The sequence below is a fragment of the Anabrus simplex genome, chromosome 1 (assembly GCF_040414725.1).
Source record: "Anabrus simplex isolate iqAnaSimp1 chromosome 1, ASM4041472v1, whole genome shotgun sequence".
Classification (NCBI taxonomy): domain Eukaryota; kingdom Metazoa; phylum Arthropoda; class Insecta; order Orthoptera; family Tettigoniidae; genus Anabrus; species Anabrus simplex.
In genome coordinates this window covers 460,929,710-460,949,700 of record NC_090265.1, presented here as the reverse complement: position 1 = coordinate 460,949,700, position 19,991 = coordinate 460,929,710, and the positions used below count along the sequence as shown (strand labels likewise).

Below are 19,991 nucleotides of genomic sequence, written 5' to 3'. Positions count from 1 at the left end.
ATTGTGCTCCCATCAGACGGCCGTCGAAGAAATGTGTTCCGATTAGGTTCTCGCTCAAGTTCCCACATTATATATTTACTCCCCTTTGCATTTGAAATTTCTGTCTTACCCAATGAGGGTTCTTCAATAGTGCATGTTGTGCCGATTCACAGTGTCATTGTTGTGAAATCGTAATTCGTCTGAAAGCAGAATTTTGTCAATCATTCTGTATCATTGGTTACACTGCGTAATGCAATTTACAAAATGTTACTCGAGCATAGAATTCACCCCCTACGGGCCGATGACTTACATGTTAGGCCCCTTCAAATACCAAGCATCATCATCATCATCATCATCATCATCAAAAAACGCCCGTTGAGCTTCTGGTGTAACTGCAGATGGTAGGAGTGAATTGTTTTGAAATGCAATATTCGCATAACACATGACCGGCTGATGGTCTGTTGTGGAAGCTCTATGTTTTAATACAAGGTATTATTTCGGACAGCGTTCAAAACAGCCTCTTCATGTGGAATGCATGTTGCCGGAGCATCTCTAACAAGAGGTACCCTTCCAAGCGTCCCTGTTGAATGCAATCGTCGTTCAAGGTTTCGAAACGTCTTGGTAGTCGGTGGTCTTTTGTCAAGAAACCGCTCGTGATACAAGCGTCGCGACTCGAATGCGTTCTGCCTTGTTTGTCCATAAATTAGCAACAAATTAACGTACTTTCCTCTGAAATACATCGCGAGTGAATAAACACGTGCTGTGATATGACGTGGTGGATGTGGCTAAACATTGTGTCTCCGTCGTTAGAAATAAAAGAATAACATAAATATGGATTCGTACTATACTACGAATACTCAGGTACCACAAGCGACCAGCCTATTATCGACTCAGCAACAAGGGAAAGATTCATGATACTCGTTATACAGTCGGCCAAAAAAGTATTGTCACACCGGCATATTCATAGCTGGTGGATATACGAGCCACATATTTCCGTACGCACCACATATAAGTGCTATCTTCCATAACATAACGCATGCTATCTAAAGTACCTGCCCAAACCATCAAAATACAGTGCTACAACAGTAAATGTATATCTCACGCAGTCGCAGAGAATGGAATCTGGGGATAGGTGCTTGTGAGTCACAAGCAACGCCATCTGCTAACGTGATACACAATGCGTGTTCTTGACAGACCACTCGCTAGTCTGATGCGGTATTATGCGCTAGTTGTCATCATGAGTCCGAAGACGAAGACACTTGCAGTATCGGTACACGATAGACCAGTGTTGCTCCAGTCACAAGGGTAAAGCTGTCGTCAGGTTGGTGAGGAACTTCTGTTAGCTACATCACAGTGAGTACCATCAGTAATAAATACAAGGAGACCGGTAAAACAGTAAATAAGTGCCGATCTGGACGTTTGAAAGTATTTTCAACTTGCGAGCGGTAGAAGAATCATCAACCTCACTCAGAGAGAACCGTTTATAAATGCAGGAACTATTGCTGCGGATATTCAAACAACATCCAACAAGCGAATCTTTAAACTATACGCAGTGTGTTGAATATGCACGCTAGAGACCCCAGGAGGAAGCCATAAACTACGGAAATTAACCGTAAGAAACGCCTGTAGTTTGCGAAGGGATACATTCGTAAGCCAATCTAATTTTGGAACATGGTTATAATTTCAGACGAATCGAAGTTCAGTGTGTTCGGATCCCATGGAAGGAAGAAAGTATGGCTCGAAGTCAAACACATGCTTACCACGGTCGAACACGGCGGAGGTGGTGTCATGGTATGGCGATGTATGGAGGTGTCCGGCGTTGGTAATCTAGCTGTAATCCACGGTACAATGGATCAAATGGAAAACATCTACGTGCTGCGTGGTAATTTACTCGCTATGTGTAGAAATTGGGATTGGATGGGGTGTTTTATTTCCAGCAAGACAACGACCCAAACATACTGCCGTGACCCCGGGAGTGGTTACTATGTAACGCTCCATATAACTGTACTAGCAAATATACCCGTGCTTCGCTATGGTATTAGACGGTATCGAAGTAAATTACTGTACACGCAGTGCATAAGATTTTATAAATTGCATGTCTCTTAGCGTTATCCAAGAAGTAACATGGGGAGGTCCCCATACCTTGTTTCCATTGTAAAATGCGAGTAGCGGAGTTGTGAAGATAACGGAAGGCTCACTTGCCTGCTGCCATTCGCAATCGAATTGGGAATTTTTCATTATAATAGAAGGACCCTTGTCTACTGTGCGGTCACCATATATTTAGGAAATTTTCGTTCCAGTAGTAGGTACCTTTTCCTTTCGAGGTGGGAATTATTCATTACAATGGGAGGCCCTCCTTACTAATGCCAACTACACAGGAGTGAGGACCCCATTCCTACTGATAGTCAAAGTCGATGTGGGGAGTATATATTACAATAGCAGACACTCAAGTGTTGACCGTCAATATCGATTTGTAATGTATTAATTATAATGGCAGACACTCCCCTTATAGATCGCCACAAATTGACTTCAGTAAATATATACAGATCGACATACGAACGTATTTGATGATTACAACACTGCAGATTGCCATTTACAGATTAACACCCGCTAAACAGTACGTTATATCGACACACGGATTGCACCATAAGTCGCCTCTTTTAACGGCTGAATGGTTGATCATAAAATATTTGCCGTCTCTCCTCTATTTATGAGTTAGATTGAGTCAGAAACTTAGAATCGTAGAATAGGAAGAAATTTTGGTAAGGTTTCTACACACTGCATTACTTTTCGGATACATATGTGACAGGTGGAAACAGGATTAGGCTCTAATATAGCTACCAGGAGGGCCAATGTTCGTGCAGAATTTTATGATACTGTCTTTGATATAAATGTGTAAAAATATGAATTATGGGTGTAAAAACAACATTTACGTACAGTCGAGAAATAAAGCCAACTCTAACGCATAAGTGATAAATACGACAAGAAGTCATAGGACCAATGTTGTAGATCACTCCAAATTGAACCGAGATTGTACAATCCGTTTTGTGATACGACTTACCGTTTAGCCACGAAATATATCGAAAGGAAGGTATGTATCGTCATTAACATTGAGTCTTTATTTCGATATTTTTCGGGGGGGGGGGGTAAAAACTGAAAGATTTAAACATATTGGAATTTTACCGTCGGTTATAGGCTAAAATCTATAATTTTGCGAAATTTCAATTTACTACCTCGCCTGGCAGGTTGTGCCGCAATCGTGATTTTGGGGAGATGGGGTAAAATGAGGACTTTAAGGAAACGAAGCTGAAATATATGCAGACATTCATTGTTACACCAGAAGCGGGTAACTGTACGATAATTTTGCCAAAATAGTCAATGTACAGACACACGGTTGTTATGATTTCCTTTATATTGATAAGTATCATAACATCAATACTTCAACCCTTATTTCACTTCTTTTCAAGCTCCCTTAAGTGGATTTTCCGAAAACAAAAAATATGTGTCTCTTTATTTTTAATGAAGATTCCAAATACCAATATTCACGTCTGTAACATCTTCAGTTTTTGAGATATAAGTTTCCTCATGAAAGGTATTAAACCCATTTTTCACCCCCTTAAGGAAATTTTCCGAAAAAAAATGCGTGTTTATTTATTTATAAAGTAGATTCGAAATACCAATGTTTACGTCTGTAAACTGTCAAGTTTTATTTGAGATATAGATGTACTCATTCAAATAATTCACTCCCATTTTCATCCCTTTAGCGATGGAATATCCAAAAATCCTCCCTTAGTGAGCACCTACGCTGTAAAATTAATGCGTACCCAAAATGCCATTTCTCAATGTCGCGTAGTTTTGGCTGGGCGTTGATTACAGCCAGTCGGAGTTAGCCTTTCATATAGAGAGATAACGGGTGATTACCACACGATAGAGTCCCGATTTCAACCGAACTGAGAACCTGTGGGCTCATCTCGACGAACAATTCAGAGAACAACGTTCGTCCGGAAACAGCACTTTGAGAGTGTACCGCTGGAGGAAAGGTAAAACATTACCCCGGAATTTAACAACCAGCATACCTAGGCGTTTATAGGCTGTTATCAAAGATAACGGAAATGTACACTAGTTGTTGGACTGTGCAATTTCGTCAATCAATCAATCTATCTATCTATCTATCTATCTATCTATCTATCTATCTATCTATCTATCTATCAGTACTGATGTATTTAGGAGAGTCGCCCAGGTGGCAGATTCCTTACCTATTGTTTTCCTAGCCTTTTCTTAAATGATTGCAAAGGAATTGGAAATTTATTTAACATCTCCCTTGGTAAGTTATTCCAATCCCTAATTACCCTTGCTAGAAACGAACATTTGCCCCAGTTTGTCCTCTAGAATTCCAACTTTATCTTCATATTGAGATCTTTCCTACTTTAAAGACACCACTCAAACTTATTCTTCTACTAATGTCATTTCCCGGCATCTCTCCACTGACAGCTCGGAACATACCACATAGTCGAACAGCTCGTCTCCTTTCTCCCAAGTCTTCTCAGCCCAAACTTCGTAACAGTTTTGTAATGGAAATCACCCAAAACAAATCGAGCTGCTTTTCTTGGAATTTTTTCGAGTTCTTGAATCAAGTAATCCCGGTGAGGGTTCCATACACTAGAACCATACTGTAGCTGGGGTCTTACCCGAGACTTATATGCCCTCTTCTTTACATCCTTAATACAACCTCTAAATACCCTCATAACCATGTGCAGAGATCTGTACCCTTTATTTGCAGTCCCATTTATGTGATTACCCCAATGAAGATCTTTCCCTATATTAACACCTAGGTACTTACAATGACCTCCGGAAGGAACTTTCACCCTATCAACGCAGTAATTAAAACTGAGAGGAACTTTTCCTATTTGTAAAACTCACAACCTGTCTTTTAACCCCATTTATCATCATACCATTGCCTGCTGTTCATCTCACAACTTTATCGAGGTCATTTTGCAGTTGCTCACAATATTTTAACTTATTTATTACTCTTACAGAATAACATCATCCGCAGAAAGCCTTATCTCTGATTCCACTCCTCTATTCATATCATTTATTTACATATATATATATAAAAGAAATCATGACGGTTCAGTAATGCTGCCTTGAACAATTAACCCTCTTAATTAATGCAGGATCAGGTAAAGCTTCGCGTACTCTAATTCTCTGAATTCTTTTATCTAAAAATATAGCTACACGCCAATCATTGTCATACGTGTGACAATAGTCTATATATATATTTTTTGTATGTGCTCAAGAGAGACAAGTATGTTTGTAACACTGTATATTGAAGGTATGTGCAGATAATATGGACTGTGTGGTAATGTAGTTCTGCAATGTATCAATTACGTGCGTTATTTACTGGCATATCTGGATTTTTGTACCTACAAGCCTTAAAATGTTTCAATACTTTTTGTGTCGACTGTAAGTGTTGTACTAAACAAAGTCCCTTTCACCTCGAAAGTTAATATCCATGCCACAGTTTTCAGTCATGGTTTACGGCGTTCAGTTAACTTTTTACCACTACAAATTGCGTGGCATAACTTATTAATTCGATCTATTATGGGTACATGTGTTATTTCAGGGAGCAATAAATTGCATGTTTATACAATGGTTCGCGGGGAAATCGCGAATAAACTTTTTTTTTCCTTTACCAGTTCCATGGTTCACTTACCTCGCTGACATCCAGGCAGGATGCAGAGCAATATTGACCAAAAGAAGAGATTGAAGTTGTTTGGGTTTTTAGGGGCAAAATATCCACAAGGGTCGACGCCCCGAACAAATGGCATTTTTTGTTGGGTTTTCATATAATAAAACTAAACAATAAGGAACGGACGGGCATATTTTTCGACGTCGTATTACATGAGCATACTACCCTTTATGAACTAAGAGGTCATCCCGGTGTATAGCACGAAATCATTTACATTATATCGTTTCCATTTATCGTTATCGTTCATCATTAGGAAACGCAAATATTGCAATGGTAATTATAACCAGGCACACGGTGTAACAACATTCTCCGGCCGCTCAATTTATCTCAGGGTAAATATTCGTGTTTAGCTCCGCTTAAATGTGAGTTCCGAAGAGAGGTGCGACTGTATATAATTCGCTACGCAATGTATCGGATGAACGTCTCCACCCCTCGCACCTAAACTCAATGCTTAAAATAACATAAATCGCACTATCTCTACTTAATATTACTCTATTCTACTGTATCATCCTATAAATTAACACGTCACACATGTTCAATCTTAACCAACTAGTTTATTATAATGATGATATGCACAGGAAAGAGAAAAATTAAATTCTTTGTTCCTTATCTTTGAAATAAAATAAAGATAATCCATTGATTTTATGTACAACTGTACTTATTAGTAACGTTAATTTTCAGTCCTGACGTGAGCTAACTTTATATTCTCAATCATTACCTGATGTCTGAAATCATCCTTTAAGTCATTACATCTTCAAAAATGAAGTTAAAAATAAATAACATCACTGCTGAAAATAACACATATTTCCTGTCTTTGAGTTTTAAACTTTGAATCAGATCCACCAAATTTTTTATTTGTCTTTACTGTTTCTCTTAATTACCATAGAATGACTTGCTAAGCTTACCATCACCTACTGCCATCCAAAATCTTGGCACCAATTATCCTAACTGCACTATGTTTAATCATTTGAATATCAACATATAACCTTCTGAAATCCATATCTAAAATTCATTTCTAACTATTCTAGTTCTTAATTACCTATCGCTTCGATTTAATATTCCGGATTTAACTCTCAAAGGAATGTCATTTGCCTTGAAAATTAAGTTACTCCTTTCAGATTAGTAGGATAGCTCCATTACAATCTCAGATGTCAATATTATTGATCACGGCAATATATATATATATCATCTAGTAGCTTATGCCCTATCTCCATAGAATATTTAATATGGGTATTTCCTAATAACGCAACCACGTTTTAGTTAAAGCAAGAATTATTTACCTTGACTATTTTCCTTGACTATTTTTCATTTTCCTTGACTATTGACCATTTTCTTAAACCTCACATTGCCAACATGTTCTTCGAACAACTCGTTCCAACTGAGATAATCGTGTTTTCAGGAACTTGATCAAATAACACAACACAAAAGAAATAATTTAGGCCAGTGAAAGGAGCGTTGGTATTACCTCCCATTAAAATTACAATTACAATTGAATATTGTTTTACAATAGGCTTTACGTCACACCGGCACAGATAGGACTTAGGACGACGATGAGACAGGAAAGGGATAGGCGTGGGAAGGAAGCTTCCGTGGCTTAATTAAGGTACAGCCCCATCATTTGCCTGGTATTAAAACGAGAAACCACGAAAAACCATCTTCAGTGTTGCCGACAGTGGGATTCGAAACCACTATCTCACAGGTGCAAGCTCACAGCTGCGCGTTCCTAATCCCACGGCCAGCTCGCCCGATGCAATTAAATAGAACTACGGCATGATTATGCAATTAAAAATCATTTAGTATTTGAATACACACTAAGAAACTAACAGGCACTAAAGAGACTGCCAGACTAACGAATGCGCGCGGCAAGCGGGTGAATTATAACTCAGTGTCCACGATCTTGGCAAAAAATATATAGGCTAGCTCTACTACACATCCCCACAGCACAACCAATGTTTCCACTACCTGCCGTAGCGCTATACAAATCGGTTAGCCGCAACGAACGGAAATGTATGGGTATTTCCGCCAATAATTATGTTGATAATTAAAGAAAATAAAGGAAAGAATTAGGAGATAAGACATCAAGGCTTGTACAAATAGCTTCTTTTTATAATTCCTAGTTCCAGCTGGCTAAAGTGGAATAAAATGTAATGCTTACTCCACAAAGTTGGGGGGGGGGGCGACTGTTCCTCCTCGTCCCACCCCATAATTGCCGCTACTGTTTGTAAACACGCCAAGGATGCAGAAAAGGAAATTTAATAACTATTTCATTTATACACGTGTAGACATTCCACTCGATAAAAGAGTTGCTTGTATGAAACAAAAACTAATACTGTTCGGCGAAATACGTGTATAGAAGGCTGTTTGGAGCTTCGGCTGCATTCCGACCAGGTTGTCCAGATTAAAATAATGTCTGTGTATTCGTCGCTGCTCAACACAGTAGCTACTGCGAAATGCAGACAGCGAATAATATAGTGCGGCTGTACCATACACCAGCCTAGAACTATGCGGTAGAAAACGAAGTTTACTAATGCAAGGGGTGCATTAGACCGGTAGCGCTGAGCAAAATGCTGCGAGCGACAGGCCGATTCTTATCTCTTCATATTCTGACGTAACCTGCCCGCTGGCAGTAGTGCCCCTGCGAAAATCAGTTGGCAGATATCCCGTTCATCATTCCTGCATGCGGGACATTTATAAGTAGAAAGTACGGCGTTCGGGAGCTACCTGGTATAATACTGGGATTAGTATAGTTCAAGGATCAATTCTGCCTTAATTTTTATGTGAATTCAAGTAATAATTTCGTTTTCTGACGTCTTCATGTTTCTTAATTCTTTCTTCTTGAAATCATTCTCGTCCTCTATTTAATTTGCCAATCACTGATTTCAATATCATTCGACGTTATGATCCTTGTCTGACCATTTTCCTCGCTTATTTAATCTTAATCTTCTTACTTTCAGCTGGTCTACTGTTCTTTCGTGTTGAATATATAATATTCTGCTATATCTTCTTCTCTCAACATCTATTTTCAGTATCTTCTAACGGAGTCTGACTAATTTATTTACGATTCTACGCAGCTGACGTCTTCGCCTACCATTCATTTTCACGGCAATTTAGTTGTATGTAATAATATATTAAATTTTATCTTGTTTCTTTTAAACAATCCTCTTAGCATTCCAATTTTCTTTTCTTCCACACCCTTCCTGATTATGCTCTCTTTATCCAATTTCGGCCCCCTGTGAACTTCTGAATGGTAGTTCGTTTTACATAATTTCGTCTTGCGTGGGCTATACACCTACTTTGATGCCATTTTATAACGTGTCAGAAAATGCAATGGGCACAATACTAGAGTATTAAATATATATTACTACAGAAAATGACAAAAAAGTATGGATAATTCTTCGTGATATTTTTCCCTGAAGACACCAACAAATACCTTTAATAAAGTTTAAAGAACAACAATGTGCAATTAAACCATCATTTAAACGAGATTCTACTTCCACGTGGACACACCAAATAGTGTATGACGCCATCCTTGTGGAAATGTCTACGGGAGAAGGCCTGAACTAACCTATAGAGCCGGTCGTGTGTTGCTACGACAGTAAGAAGTATTCAGAGTGTGAAATTACAGTAGGTCTATAAGTTTACGGTAGGTATCGTACTAGTGTATTGTTTCAGTTAATGTTTTAGTGTACCAGTAGAGAGAGCGCGCTTCGCGTTATGTTCATTGAGCTCGTCGTCCGCCAGGCTACATTGGTTATGGCATGGTATTTGCCAGCGAATTTCAAACTTCTACTGCTGTCGTTCCCATCATCTCCCTAATTCTGCCTCCCGTAACAAAAGTGAAATATGTAAATACAATGTGACACAAAGACCACAATAAAATCTGCTCTATGTTAATGTATGTATTTATTATTAATATAGTGTCATAGATCTTTGATTGGGTGGTCATTATAGTACCGAATTTCACTCCCGGCTGGGTCGTAGATTATAGCCTCCTCCAGTTAATTTATCTTCATTGGGGACTAGGTGTTTTTGTTCGTCTTAATTCACACCTGTTCATTTACACCCAACCCAACACCTTGTCAACATCACAGAAACACGCAATAGTGCATCCCATCCCATCCCATCCCATCCCATCCCATCCCATCCCATCCCATCCCATCCCATCGCATCGCATCGCATCGCATCCCATCCCATCCCATCCCATCCCATCCCATCCCATCCCATCCCATCCCATCCCATCCCATCCACAAGGATCTGACCGTAAACAGGGGCGTAATCCACTCCAAGTAACTGAGAGAAGACCAGGAAGAAGAATTGATACACTACTAGCAGTCGAAATATAAAGTATAATACTGTAAATACAGATAAAACTTGTACAAACTGTGACAAAAAGCCCATTAGCGCCTTGGCCTGACAAGACGACTGCTGCACAGCCTTAGTAACGTGGTCCACAACTATATTTCTGGGCTTTCTTCATCGGATCCGCAGTCTCTCATAAGGCTGAGCAAACCACAACCCAGCACTTACTTGTCAGTCCAGAATTAAAATCCTTGGACTGACCGGTAATCGAATTCGAATTCTCCATGTAACAGCCAGGTGCATAACCCATACAACAATCAATCAGACTTGGGAATTAACTGAATAAAAGCAATCGAATACTTTCGAGGAATGTTTTCTTGTAGTAGTTACATTTTTTTTACAAAATGTACGCCTAATTTTTACTCGTAATTTACTTCTTGAAACAAAATGTTGTAATTGTTACAGTCTAGTAATAATTACATTATGGTAATATATAAGATACATCACATGGAAGCAGAAACTAAAAACAATACGTGATGATGAAAATAACTTTTTCAGTTCTACTACAGGAGAACCAAAAGCTTCACCAACGGTGGATGAGTTATTTTCTTTTCTTACCTTCCCAGTACTTTAGAAGACATCAAATTTATCCTACAATATCCATCACTGCTGGATATGTTCTTAAAATTAAACAAAGGTATTCCTTCAAGTGCCCCTGTAGGGTGTCTTTTCAGCAAGTGGTTAGGTTTAGGCATGAGAATTTTAAGAACCATTTATTTTGTAAAGTAAATGGCAAATTATTTGAAATGCTATGGGTCACAACAAACATAATCATTATTGGAAAACTCATTCAGGAAGTTCCAAAGTATTATGCTTAGTCTTACTTAAGCATGATAGCGACTTACTGTCTCCATGCTAAAAGAAGAAGACAACCCAAAATTAAGTAATTTGTTTGCAAATCATTCCAGCACCAAGCGAAAAGAATATCAATGTTATCTTTATGAAAATTGTTCTGTGAAATAATTGTAATTTTAATTTTACTGATTACTTCTTGAAAAATTAATTTGTAATTATAATTGAGTATAATATTTTTCAGGCAACTCAAATTAAGCCCAGTTACTTTTTTCTTGTACTTTTCTCGTCACTGAGGGCAATCAAGTATTATACACTCATCAACGTTATTAGTTGGTGTGAATGCAATCACTGAAGGATATTCATCTGAAATAATGTTTCGTGTCTATCTCTAGTACAACTTTCACTTCATAATGTGATCAAAGACAATACCATGACTTTTCTCTCCCTGATTGTAATATTTTCTTTCCATGGAATTGCTTGTTGCACTCTTGTTGTTGTTGGGTAATTATGTTTAACTTTATTATTACTTGTAATGTTAAGCTAGTATCAAACTCAACCTATAGTACTATAAGCCGTAGTGTTAAGCACTTGTGTTGAATACAATTACGAGTTTTATTTAATTTTGCTTGCCAATTTTATTCTTTAATATTCGATATATTTCTGATGAAAATGAAAATCTACAGCCTGTTTTCAGTTTTAGGTGGGTCAGGAATGGAATGAATGTAAACCCCATCTAGCGGCGAAGACAGAAACTGTGCGGGCTGCCGAAGCCTGTCGTATTCCTATGGGGCAATGATTAATGACTAAGAGATGAAATCTGGAATGAAAGATTATGGAGATTGAAATGGTTTAACATGTTTCGAGAACTGTCCGCCTCCGTTGCGTAACGGTTAGTGTTACGAGGTGCCTCCTGGGAGGTTTGGGTTCGATTCCTGGTACTACAAGATATTTAAGAATGGCAGGAGGTGTGTTAAGTGGTTATATCGGTACATGCAGCTCAAATCCATTGGAGGTGTGCCTGAAAAGAACATCACCTTGGGACGAGGACACGAATTTAGTCAGTTTCCTTGCCTTAATGATCAGCGTAGATACCTTTCGTTCAAAGGCCCTGCGTTCGAATCCTGGCTGGGTCGTGGATTTTAAATTTTAAATTCCATTGGTTCGGGGACATGATTACTGTGTTATTCTCAACATTCCTGCAATTCATACACCAGACACAATACTTCTCGACTGCATTAACAGTTTCCCAAACATGACAGGAATCACCCCATTGTCGCAGGTCTGCCTTTCAGGGATGCACCAGGCTAGCAATAGCCATATTTACATAATAATAATAATAATAATAATAATAATAATAATAATAATAATAATAATGGACGAGGAGTATTTAAATGATATTAAATATCGCAAAATGTAAGGAATCCATTTTGAAGGAAAGGGAACTACTGAGATTTGTTTAACAGATGCTGGCGAATAGAAAATGAGACAGAGAAAGAAAGAAATAAGGAAAGAAAGAGGGAGATATAGAATATTTTAAAATCTAAACGAATTTATTAGCTTCGTTTTATTATCTATTTATTGTATGGCTCTTAGTGCCGAGAGTGACCGAGGACATGTTCGGCTGGCCTGGTGCAGGTCTTTCTATTTGATGCCCATGGGCGTCCTCCGCGTTTACATGTAGGATGCTGATTAGGTAGGAAAAGGATGAGACCTGAATTGGGCGCGTAGCCTACGTCTTTCGAATAACACCAAGGGGTCTGCTCAAGGCTTAACGGCTCCATCCACGGACGAAATCACCATCAACAGCTTCATATGCCCTCACTCCATGTGAAAACTGAGGAGATATTTGGAATTCCTAGGTTTTGGCACATAATCTAGTGATTAGACAATGTATACCACAATCTCTCCTACCCCGCCGGCCGATATTCTGTTGGTGAACAACTTTTCCATCAGCGAGATTCGAACCGGCTAATAACGGACCGCCAGGAGGGCTTAGCGTCGACTAATAAGACTACTGAGATAGGGATCCCCTCTCTTTTTGAGGGGATAATCACCACTTCATTTACAACCAAAAATATAGGGTGGCAACTTTCTTATTAAAATTTTCTGAATCTATGAGATCTTTCTAGAAAGCATTTTTTTATAAACACGAAGCTGTAGGAACTCCCTTACCGTGCCTGTTGCATTTCTTATCCAGGTTGATATACTCAACGAGAAATGCACGTGTTTCCATTGGAGCTGTCGGTTCATTATCAACCGAAATATTACACATTCCAGTGTGCCTCATGTTTACAACAGCAATGCCTTCAGATGATAGTTTATCCGAAAAAGGTAAAGCCAAACAGATGAAAATTTGACCGCAATCAAGACTGAAACCCGATCCTCCATTCACAGGACGGGTGATTTAACCGTTTCCGTAATGGTGTCTGACACTGTAGTGAACCACATTTAACTGTTTTTATGTATAACTGACTATCTATGAAGACATCATAAGTATATCTTAAGAATCTAGGAGATCATTTTTCGACATTACAATTGCTGGGATGAGTGGCCCAGACAGTAGAGCACCGCCTTTCTGGGACTCTGTTGGGGGGTTTGATTTTGGCTGAATCCGATGATATTTGAAGGTGCTCAGATAGACATCCAAATTGCTATCCACAACTGATTTTATCTCATATATTGGAATATGCTGAAGCCTTAAAGTTATTTTAGGAACTAATCTAAGATAATCAAAAGATAAGGTTCCTAGAAGGAAACCATAATTTTATTTCATCGATAGTAAATGTTAAAAACATTAAAGCTCTTTAAGTCTTTAGGCTTTTTCAATCTTGAAATTACCAGCGTTTCGCCCCTAGTGCACCGTCACTGCATTGTCCTACATAGGAGGCTTGCAGTGGTCCACTCAACGATGCACTAGCGCCAGCGTCTTGAAAAGGTGTAGCATTCCAACTGATGAGCCCACTGCCACACTGGGGCGATTGATAAAGCCTAAAGACTTAAAGAGCTTTAATGTTTTAATCTTTAATGTTTTAATGTTTAATTATTGCAGGTGTTTTGAGAGCTAGGGACAGATCTTTGTTCACTTGTGTATAGTATAAAGAAGGATCAGAAGATGTCATATCAAGATTCAACTGCAGCGAAAGTTGGTAAAGAAAGATGCTGGAAGATGCCACACCTTATGGAGCAGGCAGCGAAACTGTGTTGCTATGTCGCGAGAAGTGTGTCAGTGAAAGGGAAGGCGCGGTCAAGGTGTTCTGTAGTTATATCAGGGAAGTTGGAAGGATTTCACTACCCTGATCTCTTGGGGATTAGCTTCTTAACTGACATGCCGCTACACGAGGGTAGAATAAATTTACTCTCCAGATGCACTGCAGAAGGTAAACTCACCACAGTCTTCACAGTATCGAGAGATTTCTACATTCTATGAGGTCTATATGCAACCACAAGAACAATTCGGATTTTCTGTATGCACGATTGCAAGAAGAAAGTTTGAATGCGACTTAGGATATTTGAAACGTGTGTGCTAAATTGTCTCCCTGTTTAACTACAAAACACGGTCAATATGAAACCTAATTTCAAGGATGCCAAACAATGGTGTATTGGCCACGTCACGTCCGTACAGAAAGGACATTTATCTATGCCATGTAATGTGATTTGAAAAGATTTCAATATTAAATTTAGATGATACAATTTTCATCACTCTGTAGTATAGAAGTAGCTTCCTTTCGGCTTATCCTGAGGGCTACGGTTCTATTCCTGACGTGAGTAGTTGGTCTACAGTTTTTTTTTCTAGTTGCTTTACGTCGCACCGACACAGATAGGTCTTATGGCGACGATGGGATAGGAAAGGTCTAGGACTGGGAAGGAAGCAGCCAAGGCCTTAATTAAGGTACAGTACCAGCATTTGCCTGGTGTGAAAATGGGAAACCACGGAAAACCATCTTCAAGGCTGCCGACAGTGGGAGTCGAGCCCACTATCGCCCGGATGCAAGCTCACAGCCGCGCGGCTCTAACCGCACCCCCAACTCGCCCGGTGGTCTAAAGATTGGAACATAATTCGCTCAGTCTCTTGGTTATCATTTTTGAGCTATGTAATGTGGGAGGCAGTGAACTTCATTGTGGAAATTCAAGAAGTTCAGCTGTAAGCCATTTAGCTGGGCAGACGAAGATGCTGTTGAGAGCTCTGCGAGTCAAGTATCAGGTTTGAGTAAATGCCATATTTATCAGTACAATGAAGAGACAATTATAAACCGACCAAGTTGGCCGTGCGGTTGGGGTCGCGCAGCCGTGAGCTTGCATTGCGGAGATAATGGGTTCGAACCCCACTGTTGGCAGGCGTGAAGATGGTTTTGCGTGGTTTTCCATTTCACTCCAGGAAACTGCCGGGGTTGGACCTTAATTAAGGTCACGTCTGCTTCCTTCCCACTTAAAGCACTTTCCTATCCCATCGTCGCCATATAACCTATCTGAGTCGGTGCGATGTAAAATAAATTGTAAAAGAATATCAAACAAATATAAACATTAGTGTAAATTTTATCATGGTTGTTTCCCTCAGCACCTGTACCAAATACAAGTACTACGATCTCCTTTCTGGTCATGTTCGCCTGATACAGTTTCAGATCATAATCACATATTCTTTGGATGTCCACACCACTTTGTTCGCACTACTTGCCTACTACAAAATTTATTGTTATTGGGATACCAATTACCACGTATTTTTTCGTCAATTCTCCACAGTAGCGACCGATCTCGCTACTTTGAGTTATATGCATTTCTTTATTATACTGGACTGCGAATCTAAAACCTTCACCTAGCGTCGATCTTACCCTACCAGAACTATACCACTCCTACCTGCTTCTGCTCCATGCCCTACTCACGTGTACCACTGGAACTGATAAAGGGCCTTATGATCAGAAGGCGAATCTATCTATCCTGTATCCGAGAAATAAATAAATAAATAAATAAATAAATAAATAAATAAATAAATAAATAAATAAATAAATAAATAAATTAATTAATTAATTAAATAAATAAACAAATCCGGCTCCGTGGCTGGGTGGTTAGTGTTGCAGTCTTCGGTTTAATTGGTCCCGGACTTGATTTTAGCCGGGTTGGGGCTTTTAGCTGCGTCTAGTTACCTTCTCTGGCACGGTGTGTGTTTATGCTTGTCCTACTAATCACCTCTTTATAAACACGTAACATTATACTGTACACTACCAACCACTACAAGAACACACAGAACTCAATGCATCCCTCCACGTGGGATTGGCGTAAGGAATGGCATATAGGCGTCAAACAGGACCGAGTCCACATGTGCGGCACAGTTCGTACTCGTCACCCCACCCGGGTGTGGGGAAAGTGACGATGACGTCGGATAAAAGAAATAAGAACAGTACTGATTGTTGTTTTAAGGGGAAGTTTAGTGAGATAATCGTTCCTGTAGAAACTAATTAGAAGAGGAAAAGGAAGAGATCCAACCCTTCGAAGAATGAAGGTACTGGTAAGTGAAAGTGAAGGGCCACGAACGACAAGTTTGAATGACTCTTTAGGCCCCACAAACTTAATATCGTCGGGACCGGAAGAAAATCAGAATTGCTGAAGGGAGGTCAGATGAATGTAAGCTGTAAGGTACAAGCAAACTGAAACTAAGTCAGACTCCGGTGAGGACCCCGCGGTCAACATTTTGACTGTGGTCGGCAGCATCAGAACATATGTAGATGTAGAATCTGATATCGTGCATATTTTTGAGGACGTTTCCTATGTATATTTTCTTTTTATACTCCTTCCTCAATCTACAGAAAAACTCCCTTTCTTGGCTCCCACCTTTCCTTCTATATTCTCCTAACGCGTCCATCACCTTCCTCCGCAATCCTTCACACTCCCTATTAAACCATTCTTCTCCCTCTTTCTTATTTCCTTTTCTAGCTTTCACCTTCTGCGCTATCATCTTTATTGGATGTAGCAACAATTCCAAGGCTTTATCAGTATTATTCTCTTCTAACGCCCCTTCCCACCCATATTTCAGAAGATGTAGCTCCTCCTTTACTACCCTATTCCAATCCCGGCCCACCTTCTCTGTCCATTTATACTTATTATAACCACTCCCTCGTTTATCCTTTGTCTCATCTTCCTTCATTGTACACTTCTCTTCCTCCCTTTTCAGCATAACCCTCACCGGGAAATGGTGTGATTCAATCCAATCTCCTATTTCCATACTTACAACTTCCTCAATCATCCCTTCCGAACTTAAAACCATATCTATCACACTACCCCCCTTCTCCGTAACATATGTCAATTTCCCCGTCCTGTCACCCTCTATCCACCCATTCAGAATATACAAATTTCCCACAGCACACATCTCTAGGAGCTTCTCTCCATAACTATTCGTAATTTTGTCCTCACTCCTTCTACTTTCCAACAAACACATTCCATCCTCCCTACTATAAACTGGGCTCTGTTCTCCTATTCTCGCGTTCCAATCCCCAAATAACAACATATCCTCCTCACCTGGATACATTCCCCTTATCCTACCAATATCCACCAATAACTCTTCAAAAAAATATTTATTTGCATATGCTGAATTACTAGGGTGGCAGTAAACAAAAGCTAGATTTATTTTCTTCCTCCTTCCCTCACTCCCTCCCAAATTCAATCTCAGCCATATGGTTTCCATCATATCGGTCTCTATATCCTCTACTCTTTCACTAATTTCTTCCCTAATTAGAACTATCATCCCTCCTGGTGCTCGTCCCTTATTCCTCTCTTTTCTTCTATATTTATATTTTATCTCAAACCCCTTCCATGAAATCTCCCTCCCTGTTTCCAACCACGTCTCCAAGAGTGCCACAACATCAAAACTTTCAATTACTTCCCGAACTTTCTTGTTTCCTAATTTGTTCCTTAGTCCCTCAATATTCACACATCCTATCTTCCAATATAGTTATAACTTTCCCTCCCTCCCTTCTAGGTCTCCCCCTCTATTCTTACTTCTAGTATTTATCGACCTCTCTTCCTCTGTATCCTCCATCCCTTTACGTACTTTTCCCCATATGTCTTTTAAGCTCTTACTTCTGACTTTACTCATAATTTTTTTACCTTCTTGTCGATCTGTCTCCTCTTGACCTTTCTTGTTCACTACACCACTGCACCCTGTTCTCACCCCTTCTTGCTGCTCACCCCCACTCACCCCCTCACTATTTTGGACTTCTGAATCCACCTTCCTTTGTCCTTTCTTGCTCACTGCACCTCTACACTCTACTCTCCCAGTTTCTTGCTGCTCACTCTCACCGTCCACTTCACTATCTTGATCTTCTGTCTCCCGGCTGCACTGCCCATTCTCTTCCGAGATGCTCTGCTCTCCTGCCACGTCCCTCCTCCTCTTCTTTTCTTTCTTCTTCCCATCTTGCCTTGTCCTCTCACCACCCTCAACCCTCTCGTTTTCGTCCATTTCCTTTAGCTTCGTCACTGAATGTACTCTAACCCATCGCCCGTTTGTCACCTCCAACCTCAGACCTCTTATTCGGGCCTTTAGCCCCTGGTTCCTCGCTCTCCATAGGTGCCTATTCAAGATCTTCATATTTTCACTTCCTTCTCTTCCCATGTCTCCTTTCACCCCTATTTTCAGCCCTTGTAAATTCTTGCTGTTACCTAACACAGTTTCTGCCATTAAGGTTGAGAACAATTTAACCCTAATTGGCCTCCGACCTTTGATTTTACCAACTCTCTCTACATCATCTATGTCTATCTCACTAAAGTTTATCTTCATTGCATCACGTATAACTTCCACCACCTTATATATCAGCTCAATCTTGCTCTCTCTCGCCCCTTCCTCAACTCCATATATAAATATGGCTTTTTTCAATCTCTCCTGCCTGTACCCCTCCGCTTCTTTCTTCATCTTCATCACCTCCTCTTTCAGATGTTTCACTTCCCCTCTCAATAACTCGATTTCTTTCTCGTTATTGACCACTCTCCTGCTCGATTCCTCTGTCTTCGTTTCAAGCCATTTCTTCATGTTCCCTATCTCCTTTCTCTGCTCCTCCATCATGTCCTTTATTTCCTGCACCTTATCCCATTGACACTTTTCCTGCATAACTTCACTTACAACCACCCTGAGTGCGGCCAAATCCTCCGTACTATATTTTCCACTGGTATTTGGGCCTGGGTTTACTTCCACCCCCCCAATAACCAGTAGCACTGCTATCACTGTCACCACCAGCACCGCTTCACTCATTTTCAATCCGTCCGTACTTATCACCAATCCACTCCTGGTCTCCTTCTTCTGCCTTGCCTGCCATTTCCCAATAGCGGCCCGGTACTGTTCAATGCCGACCATGTTTACAGCACGCACTTCACTACGCAACCTCTCTCCTCGACCGCTCGAGCTAGACTGCGGTTTCCTATGTATATTTATACACACACAAGGTAGCCATCCAAAATCACCGAGACCGGGTTTCGAAGCTTTCCAGTTTGACTTTCTAGTTCTTCAAGAGGTGTATGTCACAGTTCACGCTGCTTTTTCTGAGGTGGTCATGGTCATACGGGAAGGGAGAAAAATGGAGCAAGAGAATTTGCTTTCATGATCTTAATGATTTCCTATCCGGTGCCAAGTAACCAAAGACTTGTTTTTTTCAAAATGTATATAGTAGGATGGGATGTAAATATATAGTGTGCAACTTTCATTTAACTCAAGTGCTATCAGGTTATGGTATATTCAATGCTTACTTTGAGCGATTCAAAATTCCAACACAAAAATGGACACATTCTGTTCAACTGTTCTGCTTTTGAGAGAGCACGTTTTGAACTTAAGATGCATTTGTTAACTTGCAGTTGCTATTTCGAAAAATCACAAAATTTCATGTTTTACAAAAAATACTGCACTTTTCAATTTTCAGAATTTATTGATTAGTGATAATTTGGTTGTCTGCTTATTAGCTGTTTAACATATGTATTTTATATATTATGATCTGGTATTTTAAATATTAGTATTCTAGTATTAAGGATTGTTTGTACATATCATAATTTTATCTTTCCATTTCTGTTCATGTCTATTTTGCTGTTTATGTATTGGATTTTATCAGAGAAATTGTATATTTTGTATAAACTACAC

General features: G+C 39.7%; 1 protein-coding gene across 1 annotated transcript in view; it reads left to right on the top strand.

Annotated features, from left to right (window-relative positions):
- The first annotated feature begins 1,228 nt into the window (after window positions 1-1,228).
- LOC136856948 (uncharacterized) overlaps window positions 1,229-19,991 on the top strand; it is a 674,709-nt gene continuing 655,946 nt past the window's right edge. The window contains exon 1 of the mRNA XM_067135239.2: window positions 1,229-1,332. The gene's annotated coding sequence lies outside the window, so the exon portion shown is untranslated. The remainder of the gene's footprint in view (window positions 1,333-19,991) is intronic.